The sequence below is a fragment of the Podarcis cretensis genome, assembly GCF_951804945.1.
Source record: "Podarcis cretensis genome assembly, chromosome: 8".
Lineage (NCBI taxonomy): Eukaryota > Metazoa > Chordata > Lepidosauria > Squamata > Lacertidae > Podarcis > Podarcis cretensis.
The window spans coordinates 63,875,365-63,886,943 of NC_137177.1; positions in this window are offsets into that span (position 1 = coordinate 63,875,365).

Consider the following 11,579-nt stretch of genomic DNA (forward strand, 5'->3'; position numbering starts at 1 on the left):
ACTGGTAATTTTCCAGATGTTTCTGTTGCTGGTTGCTAAAGCAAAGTGTAGCTCACAGTGAGGTTTCTTTATGCAGCCCTGTGGACAGGACGTTGTAACTGGCTTGAAGAGGGTTTAGTTGTAATTCCCAGTGGAAAACAGCAAGGAACAAAGAAGATCACTTGTAGCCACTGAAGATCAAGTCAGCACATTTAAAAGTTTAAGAGGAGACAATGTCACAAAGACCCAGGCCCTCTGCAAAATCTTTAAGCATTGACTTCAGCAAAGTAACAGCAAGAAATGCTCGCAGAGATACAAAATCTAAGAAAAATAATGCTGGCATCTAATTACCCCAGTGCAGTTTGCTGCTTTTATCTGTAATTGGACTGTATAGTCTTTCATTCTAATTTACTTTACATCTAAACTGTGATAATCAAGACAAGCAGAACAGAATGGCCTGTAACTGACTATACCACTGACACCCGTTAATGCCTAATTATAACAACTAAATTAAAGATGTGACTGTAAAGAGGTTGAGTACCAGTCTGAAGCATTTAATTTGGTGGAAAGAAGTAGAGATTTTAAATCCTATGTACGAAAATCAATATTATGGCTAATTATATTGGTATTGCTAAACAGATGAATGAAATTAAGTATTTTGCTTTTTTTAAAAAAAATGTTTTATTGCGATGTAAAGATTGTTGCTACTGTTGTTTTAACAAAAGGCCTAGATAAAGAAGAAAACCCACATCCTGAACCAATTTACAGAGCAATCTAATTAAGATAGTGTTCAGAAGACTCTCTTGTGATACCCACATGTCATTTCAGGATACGGGTTATAAGTGTCATTCATAGGATTGTTATCTTGCAGAGGCTTTCACTTAAAAGGGCTCATTTCCAGGGCTTTGAAAATCATATGTAATGTTGTATAAAGGGCAAGGATTGTATCTGTAGGATAGATTGTTGTGTCACCCAGAGTCACAGAGGCATCCAGGTTGAGGTTAATGTAAGGGAAACACCCAACCAAGTGAATCAAAAGATGAAGAGGGACTAAGAGGGAACGTAAACTGGTGGCGAAGGAAGTATTTAAGCTAGAAAACCAAACAATTGTCGGAACAAGGACAGAAATGTTGGCCTATAATGAACCACAGGACTCTTATTCTTAGGGCAGATGAAAATAGGAAAAATCTTACACAAAGTGTCAACCACTTCAATCAGGAATGGGAAACCTTTAGCCCTCAAGATGTTCTGGAGGTATTGTGGGATCGATTTCAGCTTATTCAGTCAGCTGATATGGGCAAAGTGCTGGCCAACCACACTCTCTCTTGATTCTTGTCCCTCTTGTCTTATTAAATCTAGCAGGGTGGGTAGGGTTGGCTGGTTGGCTGGCTCCAGGATGTGGTTGATGCTCCATCGCATGACTGGGTGGTCCCTATTGCATTGAAAGAGATGGTTGTGTGACCCACATTAAAATGCTGGTGAATTTTCATGAAGACTTCTAAAAACAAAACAAAAACAAGCAAAACACCCCAAACTGATGTGGAAATATGGAGAGCTAAATTTAAGACTGGAAAAATGAGAAACTGAGAGGTCAGGATTGACCCATCCCAAATTTTAAGTGCAGTCAAGGATGCTGCCTCATCACCAGAAGTTGAAATAAGAGTCAGTTACCAGTTGAACCAGATTTTTCACATGGAATGTAAAGCACCATTTCACCCTTTCCCTCAGAGAGCAAAATGTCTCAAGACAGTCTTGCAAAAGCACTTGAAGAGGGTGCAGAGTCAGGCCTGGAGAGAGACCTGAAGGCAAGACAGAGATGCCTGGAAAACCCCATTCAGCAACCAGGCCATCCCTGGTACAAAGGAGAGAAAAAAGAGCAAAAGTGAAATAGCCATGAACTAGAAAAAGCACAGCTGAGACAATTCAGCTGCAAATTAAATGCATGCAAAACTCACAATGACCCTTTGCGGCAACAGTGAATGGTGATGACATAATCTTATTAAAGTTGACGAGTAGTTTTTAATGAGTAATTAACTGGAATTTAAACTTTTCTGGAAGAATGCAAGCAAACAAAAACAGTAAAAGGGGGGGGGATACCAGCAGACCATGTCAATTTGTAATATGGCGCCATATAAAATCAGATAGATGCAATCAAAATCAAACAAGAACAAGAAGAAGAGGTGTCAGGTTGGAAGAGGGGCAAGGGGGCATGGAGGTTGGTGCAGTACAGGCACAGCTGGAGTTTGGGACTGGCTCCACCACTGCCCCCCCACCCCATCCTTCTCAGTTACTAGCAGCAGCCTCCATGTTGGGAATCCAGGAATGCAGTGTGCCCTGCCAATCACTACTGGGGAATCAGGCCATTCCTGATGTTCACTTCTTTGCCTGAGCCGAGTAGCAGCTGAGGAACTGGGGACCTTGTTAAGGGAGGTATCAAAGGTCCTCCATTGCTACGCAGGGCACAGTCCTGGTGATGTCAATCTCTTGAGGTACAGTCATGAGTGCAGCAGCATCCCATTCCTTGGCCCCGCACATTTTGGTCTTCCTCCCGTCATTCTAACAAAAGGTTTCAAGACAAGTTATGACATTTGGAGGACTAGCACATTTCCCCGCTTAACTGCAATTTCTTATGAGCCAATGCCTTACAACACATTGATTTCCTTTTGTCCAAAAATACAGCAAATATGACAAAGCCAAAAGCTGGATAATAATTTTTCCCCACCCCACCCCAGCGATTGCCTTTTCCCTACAGAAAATGCAGGGAGTTTTATTTTTACAATATGAGCAGGGAACATTCCCTGAATGACAACTGTGTCAAAACGAGTGGCCAAGAAAGTTTGCAAGGATGCCAAAGTCATAAAGGAAAATAAGTTCAGAAGAAGAAAAACCCAGCTTTGCTGCCTTCTAAAGCAGAAACAAGGGACCTGGAAGCCTCCAGAAGTTGTTGGATTCCAATTCCCATCAGCTTCAACCAGTATGGCCAATGGCCAGGGATGATTGGAGTTGCAATCCCTCTGCTTGCAAATCATCTTCCTAACCCCTCTCCAGAGAGACGATTTCTGGGATATAAGGAAGAGATGGGGTGGGATGGGTTGGAGCTTAGCTACCAAGACTTCACATCTGGATCATTTGATATCAGATCAGACTTGAAATATGTCTCATGGATTTGCCTACAAGCTGATTACTGTACTCTGGATGATTGGCACACAAATCTGAAACCCAGGTAGTGCCATAAAGTGAACGAAAAGGCACCTTTCACATTTTCAAATGAATGCATATAGCTGGAAACAGAACCAGAGCAACAGACTTTCCCCTCAAGTTGTCTGTGTCCCTTTGAAAGTGGGAAGAAAGACTCCACAGACAACTGCATGTCTGAAGGGCTCTCTCTCTCCTGCTTTTCCATAGTTCCCAATCACACCAGAATGTGAACTTCCTCAGTTCCAAAATACTCACCCAGCCAGGTTCAGTCAGACCCCAAACCATTCAGATATGGGGCTAGCAAAGGAAAAGGAAGAGCTAAGAAACACAAGCAGAAGATGCAGAATTCCCCACAGCAGCAACTCAAGTTGGAAGAAGAAAGGTGATGGAAGGAGTAACAGGAATGACAGCCAGTTGGGCAGATCCAGAGTATACATTTAAAGCACATGACTTAGAATAATAGAATACAGTGGTGCCTCGCAAGACAAAAATAATCCGTTCCGCGAGTCTCTTCATCTAGCAGTTTTTTCGTCTTGCGAAGCATCCCTATTAGCGGATTAGCGCTATTAGCAGCTTAGCGGCTATTAGCGGCTTAGCGGCTTAGAAAAAGGGGGGGAAGGGAAAAAACTCGCAAGACTCACAAGACGTTTTCGTCTAGCGAAGCAAGCCCATAGGGAAATTCGTCTTGCGAAGCGCCTCAAAAAACAGAAAACCCTTTCGTCTAGCGGGTTTTTCGTCTTGCGAGGCATTCGTCTTGCGGGGCACCACTGTAGCAGAATTGGAAGGGATCCCCAGTGATCAACTGATCCAAACCCCTGCAATGCAGGAATTACAGCACAAGATGGCCATCCGACCTCTGTTTAAAAACCTCTGAAGATGGAGAGTCCACAACCTTCCAAGGTAGTCCATTCCACTGTCAAATGGCTCTTAACATCAGGAAGTTCTTCCAAATGTTTAGTTGGAATCTCCTTTCTTGTAATTTGAATGCAGCCAAAATGGATGGAGCAGCCAAAAGCAAGCTTGCTCCACCTTCCATATGACAGCCCTTCAGGTATTTGAAGATGGCTCCCATGTCACCTCTCAGTCTCCTCTTCTCCAGGCTAAACATGACTAGATGTAAACAGAGCCGAAATTATTCATATTTGTTATTGTATTTTTAAGGACCCATCATACAAAATCAGATGCCATGACAGTATAAAATGCTGGTGCAATAAAATGGAAAACTCTCCTCCCCGATAATGTCTAATGTTCCTTTTCTTTCCCCAAAAGTGCCACTTCTGGCTGCACCTGCTTGATGCACAGTTCAGGGAAGCAGATGAAATCGCATCCAAATTTATTACCGAAGACGGTCCCCGGGTGAATGGCAACACTATCCATCTTTTTATAGGCAGGCACATATAACAGGTTTAAGCATCTCTTTTGGAGCAGTTTAAAGACTTCTTTGCTTTCACAGGTTTATTAAGTTTTCATTAAATTATGAAATGGCCCCAGTGGTGAGGTCCAGCCATTTTCATACACCTGAACCAGCAAAAGTCAAACCATTCAATAAACCAGGAAATTTCTTCTCCTCCGACCCCAGTGCCTGCACACCCAATATGGGGCCTTGTAATCAATAAAATGTGACAGCTGAAATACTGTCACATGGCCAGCCTTAAGGCCGATTGCCTGCCACAGGTGTGCAGTAAATAATAGCAACCTGGTTGCAGGCAGGCAGTGAACTGTTCCCTGTGATCACCTGAAGCACGAGAAATGCAGTTCCTCACACGGCTGTTTTAGAAATGTGCTCTGTGTAGGCAGTGGGAGGAGGCTGCCAAATCCTGAGATGATGGATAGAAGAGGTTGGGGTGATAACATTGTTTAATGTTCCCCCATACACTAAAGAGTCAGTGTAAGTAGAAAACTAATTTATTCCTGATTATTATTATTAAACATAAATATTATCAAAGGTCAAAATAGGCTTCTAAGTGGTTTACAAGTATAAAAGACAATGATATGTTATTAAAATACATAAATCCCTAATTAAAATGCAGTGCAAATGCTTCTTACGCACAAATATCTGGGTAACTAACTTTATCATTTCTTCGCATCATCCTGGGAAAAAGCGACGAATGGGTGCCACAAGGTTCTGTCCTGGGCCTGTTGTTGTTCTTCATGGTCATTATAAACAACTTGGATGAAGGAATCTAGGGGGCACTCATCAAATTTGCATGTGACAACAAACTGGGAAGAGTAGCTAATGCTGCAGAAGACAGAATCAGGATTCAAGATGAGCTTAACAGATTGGAGAACTGGGCCCAAACTAACAAATGAATTTCAATAGGGACAAATGTAAGAAGAAAGGAGTTTCTGACTAACTATGCAGAAGAACTTTCTAACAGTAAGTGCTGTTTGACAGTAGAAGGGACAACCCCTCAGAAGGTGGCAGTCTCTCCTTCCTTGGAGATTCTTAAGCAGAGCTTGGATGACCATCTGTCATGGATGCTTTAACTGAGTTTCCTGTATTGCAGTAGGCTGGACTACAGTCCCTTCCAACATTACAGCTTCTGATGCTTACCAGGAGAGGGGCATGCACGGGCAGGAGAACTGGATTGGCAAAAGGTATTACCCAACTAAGTTCTACACACAGTAGACCCACTGAAATTAATGTTCTCGAGCAAGTCATCCATTCCAATGGGTCTACTCTAAGTAGGTCTACTATTGGATGCAACTCAAAATATTGAGTTTGGATGGCTTTTTACGGTGGGAGGGAGCTGCTACCATGGAGGGATTTTATTTTATTTTTTTAATAGGAGGCAACTTGGATTTTTGAGCCTCCCTTTTCAAGTGCTCAGCCTCTCCCTGGTTGGTATACAAATTCAGTATTGGTCAAGCTTTTCTTTTTATGATCCACAACACACAATTCCAGCAGCATATCTGTATGGGCAAAATATCTGTTACAGGAAAGTCAAAGGCAAGAACTAAAAGTAACACTAGTCTAGCTTTGGACTCAGGGTGCAATCCTAACTATGTCTACTCAGAAGTAAGCACTATTGCATTCAGTGGGGCTTACTGCCAGGTAAGTAAGGGTTGGATTGCAGCCTTAGCCTCAACTCTGTTATTTAATGCTAAGTGCTGAGTCTTCTGTTGCATTCACTGAGGCCCCTCTTTCAAATTAAATAATCAAGCGTTATACTTTCCACACCTTGTAATCCTATGATCTCCGCAATGACTTTTTGAAATACCACAGAAGTGGAAGTAATGCCAAACGGCATCCACTTAAATTTATAATGTCCAAATGGTGTATTAAAAGTCATTAGCTCACAGTTTGAGTCATCTAACTTTCCTTGTGAATATGCATGTTCCAACATCTTAGTACTCAGAATACTTTCTGCTTCTGAAATGTTGTCTGCTTCCTCTTCAGTACTATTTATTGGACAATATTCATATTTTATGACTTTATTTGAATCATATGGATCATTGAGTATCTGTACTTTTTTTAAGGAGACTCACCTGTTCAAGCTGCAAAATTAACTCTTTGTAGAAGGTTAGACTTTTTGAATCATTATACCTTTTGAGGAAAATTGACATTGTCTATAGTGACAAAGTATATTGTGGCTGCATCGCCAGGAGCAGGTCAAGCACGGAGCCCAGTGTGGCATGGCTTCAATGGCCGATGGCTCCTCACACTTACTCAAGAGGAACCAAACACTGAAGCTACACTGAGCTCCATGCTCAGCCTCCTCTGCCCCCTCCCCAAAGATATTGAGGGGGCCAAAGACACCTCGGCTCTATAAAGTTGGTGCCAGTGGAGTCTTCTAACAACTCTCAGTCCCCTTCACAAACTAAAGCTCCCAGTTATTGAAAGCCAGTGTGGTGTAGTGGTTAAGAGCGGTGGACTCGTAATCTGGTGGACTGGGTTCACTTCCCTGCTCCTCCACATGCAGCTGCTGGGTGACCTTGGGCTAGTCACACTTCTCTGAAGTCTCTCAGCCCCACTCACCTCACAGAGTGTTTGTTGTGGGGGAGGAAAGGAAAGGAGAATGTTAGCTGCTTTGAGACTCCTTAGGGTAGTGATAAAGCGGAATATCAAATTCAAATCCTCCTCCTCCTCCTCCTCCTAATATATAATAGTGTTTTAAATGTATAGTTTAGATTGGACCAATGGCAGCTGCCTCAGCTCTGAGGGATCTGGGGCCTGGTGACTGTGACAGAGTGCTTCATAGCTGGTGTTTATAAGGGAAAAAACATATCTATGTCTGATAAAGATTTTTTTAAAAAAATAAATGCATAAAGTTTGTTTGTGTTTGTTTCGTTGTATTTATATCCCACCTCTTTCTCCAAGGAGCTCAAGGTGGCATAAATGGTTCCTCCCTATCTCATTTAATCTCCACAAAAACCCTGTGAGGTAGTTTAAGCTGAGAGGCAGTGACTGGCCCCCTGAGCTGACACGCAGTGAGCTTCAGGGCCAGGTGGGAGTTTGAACACCAGTCTCTCCCAAGTCCTGGTCCAACACTTTAACCACTATACCAAACTGGCTCTCAATGTGCATAAACTAAATGGTGCCAAGTCTCAACATTTGTTTGGGAGGCGACCTATTGCACATCTAATGCACAGAGTATTAATGTAGTTTCTCCCCCCTTCATACGGGTATTAAAAAAATATGGAGGGGGCATCACCTCACCATTCATTTACTCTGCCAGTGTGCATACACACAATTTTAGGGGGGAGAATGCCAATGTAGGACAGAGCGACATAATTTGAGCTCTCCAATGTACACATAATTTACTTTAAAGGTTGTATGGTTGCAAGCTGGTTAACAAGTTAGCTCAGAATCCAATTTATTATCATTCTTGTCATATTTTGGATTCTTCCCCTTTCCGTATGAGTAGAAAATATCAGTAAAAAAATTAACCTAAAGCTTAACGGCTTATGTAAGAATGCTCGACTAAAAAATGTCACTGGAGTTATTGAGGTGCACCATTAAACCCCTCCCTCCCAAATACGTTGCAGACTAATTTCCATCTAACGCTTAGTCAGCAAACAGAAATGCCAATGGTTTTCTTATAATTCCATCTGTATGAACCAAACCAATAAAGGATCTCTTCTTAAAGTTGTGTATATCTTTGTAGCTTTAAAAAAAACCCAACACCAAACAGCAGCCTAATATTTAATTTTGTTATACAAAATAACTTTAAGGATATATATATATATATATATATATATATATGATTCTTTTGATTTCCTTCTGCTCACTGTATTTGATTTACATCAATTAGGTCTTTCTTATAAGATATCATATAACAAGAAGGCTAATAACCCAGAAATAACCTCATTAAAAAGACAGCATATCAGTCTAAGCAGAATGAACTCTTAAGCAGAAAAACTACTGACCTGGAAAGTAGCAGGAAGAGGTAATAGCAATGGGGGGGGGGAGAAAAATGCATTCCTATTAACTAGTCAAAAGTAGAAATCACTGGCTATATTTTTTTAAAAAATAATAATAATGCAATACATGTCTGGGAGAAAGGTATGTTTTGAAAAACACATTATTTTTTATCTTTTCAGATTCTGCAACTCAGAGGCTTCCTAAGATGTCAAGGTATGAAATGGCTAATTTGGGGTGTTGTCTGGTGCTATCTAACTAGGACATTTATGGGTCACAGAATATGTTTTGGCCAGCCAAGCAACAATAAGCTTGTGTGTTTCACAAGAGTGGATGACCCCTCAGATACCATTGCTAGCTCTCTGGTTGCTCTCTGTTACACGAGAGAAACACTGACAGGGTGTAATGCGCTGACATCAGCATGCTGTTCCAATGATTACAAATCCACCTTATTATGCCTGGTAATGGCCATAAAGCGTTGTTTATAGAGGGCAAGCGGAAAAGGTGATTGGAAAACCCTTGGCTCCACGGAGCAATGGTTCCAAACTACAAGAAAGAAGATTCCACCTAAACATTAGGAAGAACTTCCTGACAGTAAGAGCTGTTCGACAGTGGAATTTGCTGCCAAGGAGTGTGGTGGAGTCTCCTTTTTTGGAGGTCTTTAAGCAGAGGCTTGACAACCATATGTCAGGAGTGCTCTGATGGTGTTTCCTGCTTGGCAGGGAGTTGGACTCGATGGCCCTTGTGGTCTCTTCCAACTCTATGATTCTATGATCCTCAGAAGAGAGGCCGGCATAACATAGTGCCCTTATAAAACCAGCATGATAAACATGCAAAGATGCTTTTTTTCCTGCCCCAAAACTTTCCTTGAGGAATTGTTCACATGTTTTGGAAGTTGGCGTAGGGCCAGTGAGGGAGAAGAACATCATGGGATTCTTGGGAACATGGGATTGGCTATGCATGGTGCTTTGAAGTCCCAACATCAAGACTGCATTGCACTTGACTGCATGATGTCAGATGATTGACAGGTAGGAAGCCCCATTCCTCTGTCAAATTTAGGACCTGGCCAGTGAAGTCAAACAGGCTCCCCCACCTCTGATTTAAAACGTTGGCCACCAGCAGTAATGGCCACCCACTTGGATGGCTTTAAACGAGGATTAGACAAAATTGTGAAGGGGAGGGCTACTAACAGCTCCTTCCAACCTATCAGTTTGAAAGCACACCCAAAAGTGCAAGTAGATAAATAGGTACCGCTCCAGTGGGAAGTTAAACAGTGTTTCCGTGCACCGCTCTGGTTTCAGTGTTCTGTTGTGCCAGAAGTGGCTTAGGCATGCTGGCCACATGACCCGGAAAAACAGCGGGAGACCCCATTAGCTAAAGTGGTACCTCAGGTTAAGAACAGTTTCAGGTTATGAACGGACCTCCAGAATGAATTAAGTTCTTAACCAGAGGTACCACTGTACATGCCTTGTTTCTTTTTTCAGATTGTACACTGGATTCATCCAGCCTAGCTCCAGAAGTGGCAGAAAAAACTGCACTCATTTATTTTCTCGCACAAAAAGTCAAGAATAAGCCCCAAATATTGCACCTCCCCTCCTCAGAAGGAGGAAGGGGAATCCCCAACACAGAATAGCCAACCAAGTATGCCACATAATCCTGTAGAAATATATCCTAGAAGACGAGACGAAACAATGGGTCCACTTGGAGAGAGACACCATCAAAAATATCCCCACAACTGCAATGCATTACTGAATTAAGTCTGGATAACTGACAATTTGTTGTGAGCCTCTATATTGAACCCTCAAAGGGAATTTTCTGCTACAGTGTGGTGAGTGGAGAGCCAGTGTGGTGTAGTGGTTAAGAGCAGTGGACTTAAGATCTGGTTAAGATCTGGTGAACCGGGTTTGCGTCTCCGCTCCTCCACATGAAGCTGCTGGGTGACCTTGAGCTAGTCACACTCAGCCTCACTCACCTCGCAGAGTGTTTGTTGTGGGGGAGGAAGGGAAAGGAGAATGTTAGCCGCTTTGAGGCTCCTTAAGGGGAGTGATAAAGTGGGATATCAAATCCAAACTCTTCCTCTTCCTACAGGCTCTGTTCCGTTTATCCACATGTATTTTACACTGCTGATCACCTTTGGCCTTTGACTTGTTCTTAGGACTTGCTCAGTGTTTTATGGTTTTCTTTACCACTTGATAAAGAGATTTACACATTTCCTAAAAACACACAACCCCCCCCCCGAACAAGAAGTAATCTTTCTCTCTCTTCCCTTACCCTTCCCAGTAGAGTTTCAATGCATAAAATCTGTGTTAACACCATCATACTTCCAGTTTTGCAAAAAGAGAAAGAAAAAGCCTTCCAGCTACATGTTTATTCTAGGTTTAATCTACTCAAAATGGATGTAGCTTCCTTTTGCTCAGGGCTGCACTGCAGGCCAAACCACACTGGCTGGTCAATGAGGAAGTTGCTTTGAAATTTCATGACATCTCAATACATTTCCTTGAGCTCAAAAGGATTCATCTATAATAAATGCTACAAACTCAAGATCAGACCTCAAATATGCTGCACTGGATATATTGGAAGATGAGTATGGGTTGTATCCCATTCAAGTTTCACTCTGAGTAGACCCATCGAAAGTAATAATCCAAAGTAAATTATGTCCATTAATTTCAATAGATCTACTCTGAGTCAGACTAGCACTGGCTAAAACCTTTAGTGTTTAATCTACTGCTTGAACTATAGGTACAGAGGCTTATCTCCTCCGCAGTGATAGCTGATCAGGAATAACTTCCTTGTGGTAAGATCTGTTTGACAGTGGAATCGGCCACCTCAGTAGGTGGTGGCCCTCTTTCCTTGCAGATTTTAAAACAGAGGTTGGACGGCCATTGGTCAGGGATTCTTCCTGTACTGTGGGGACTGGACTAGACAACGCTTTGATCTCTTCCACCTTTACAGTGCTGTGATTCTATGATTGCCGCTCTTCGCGGGTGAATTGCATGCTATATTTAAATGTGAAACAACTTTTACCCTATTCAGAGAGTCA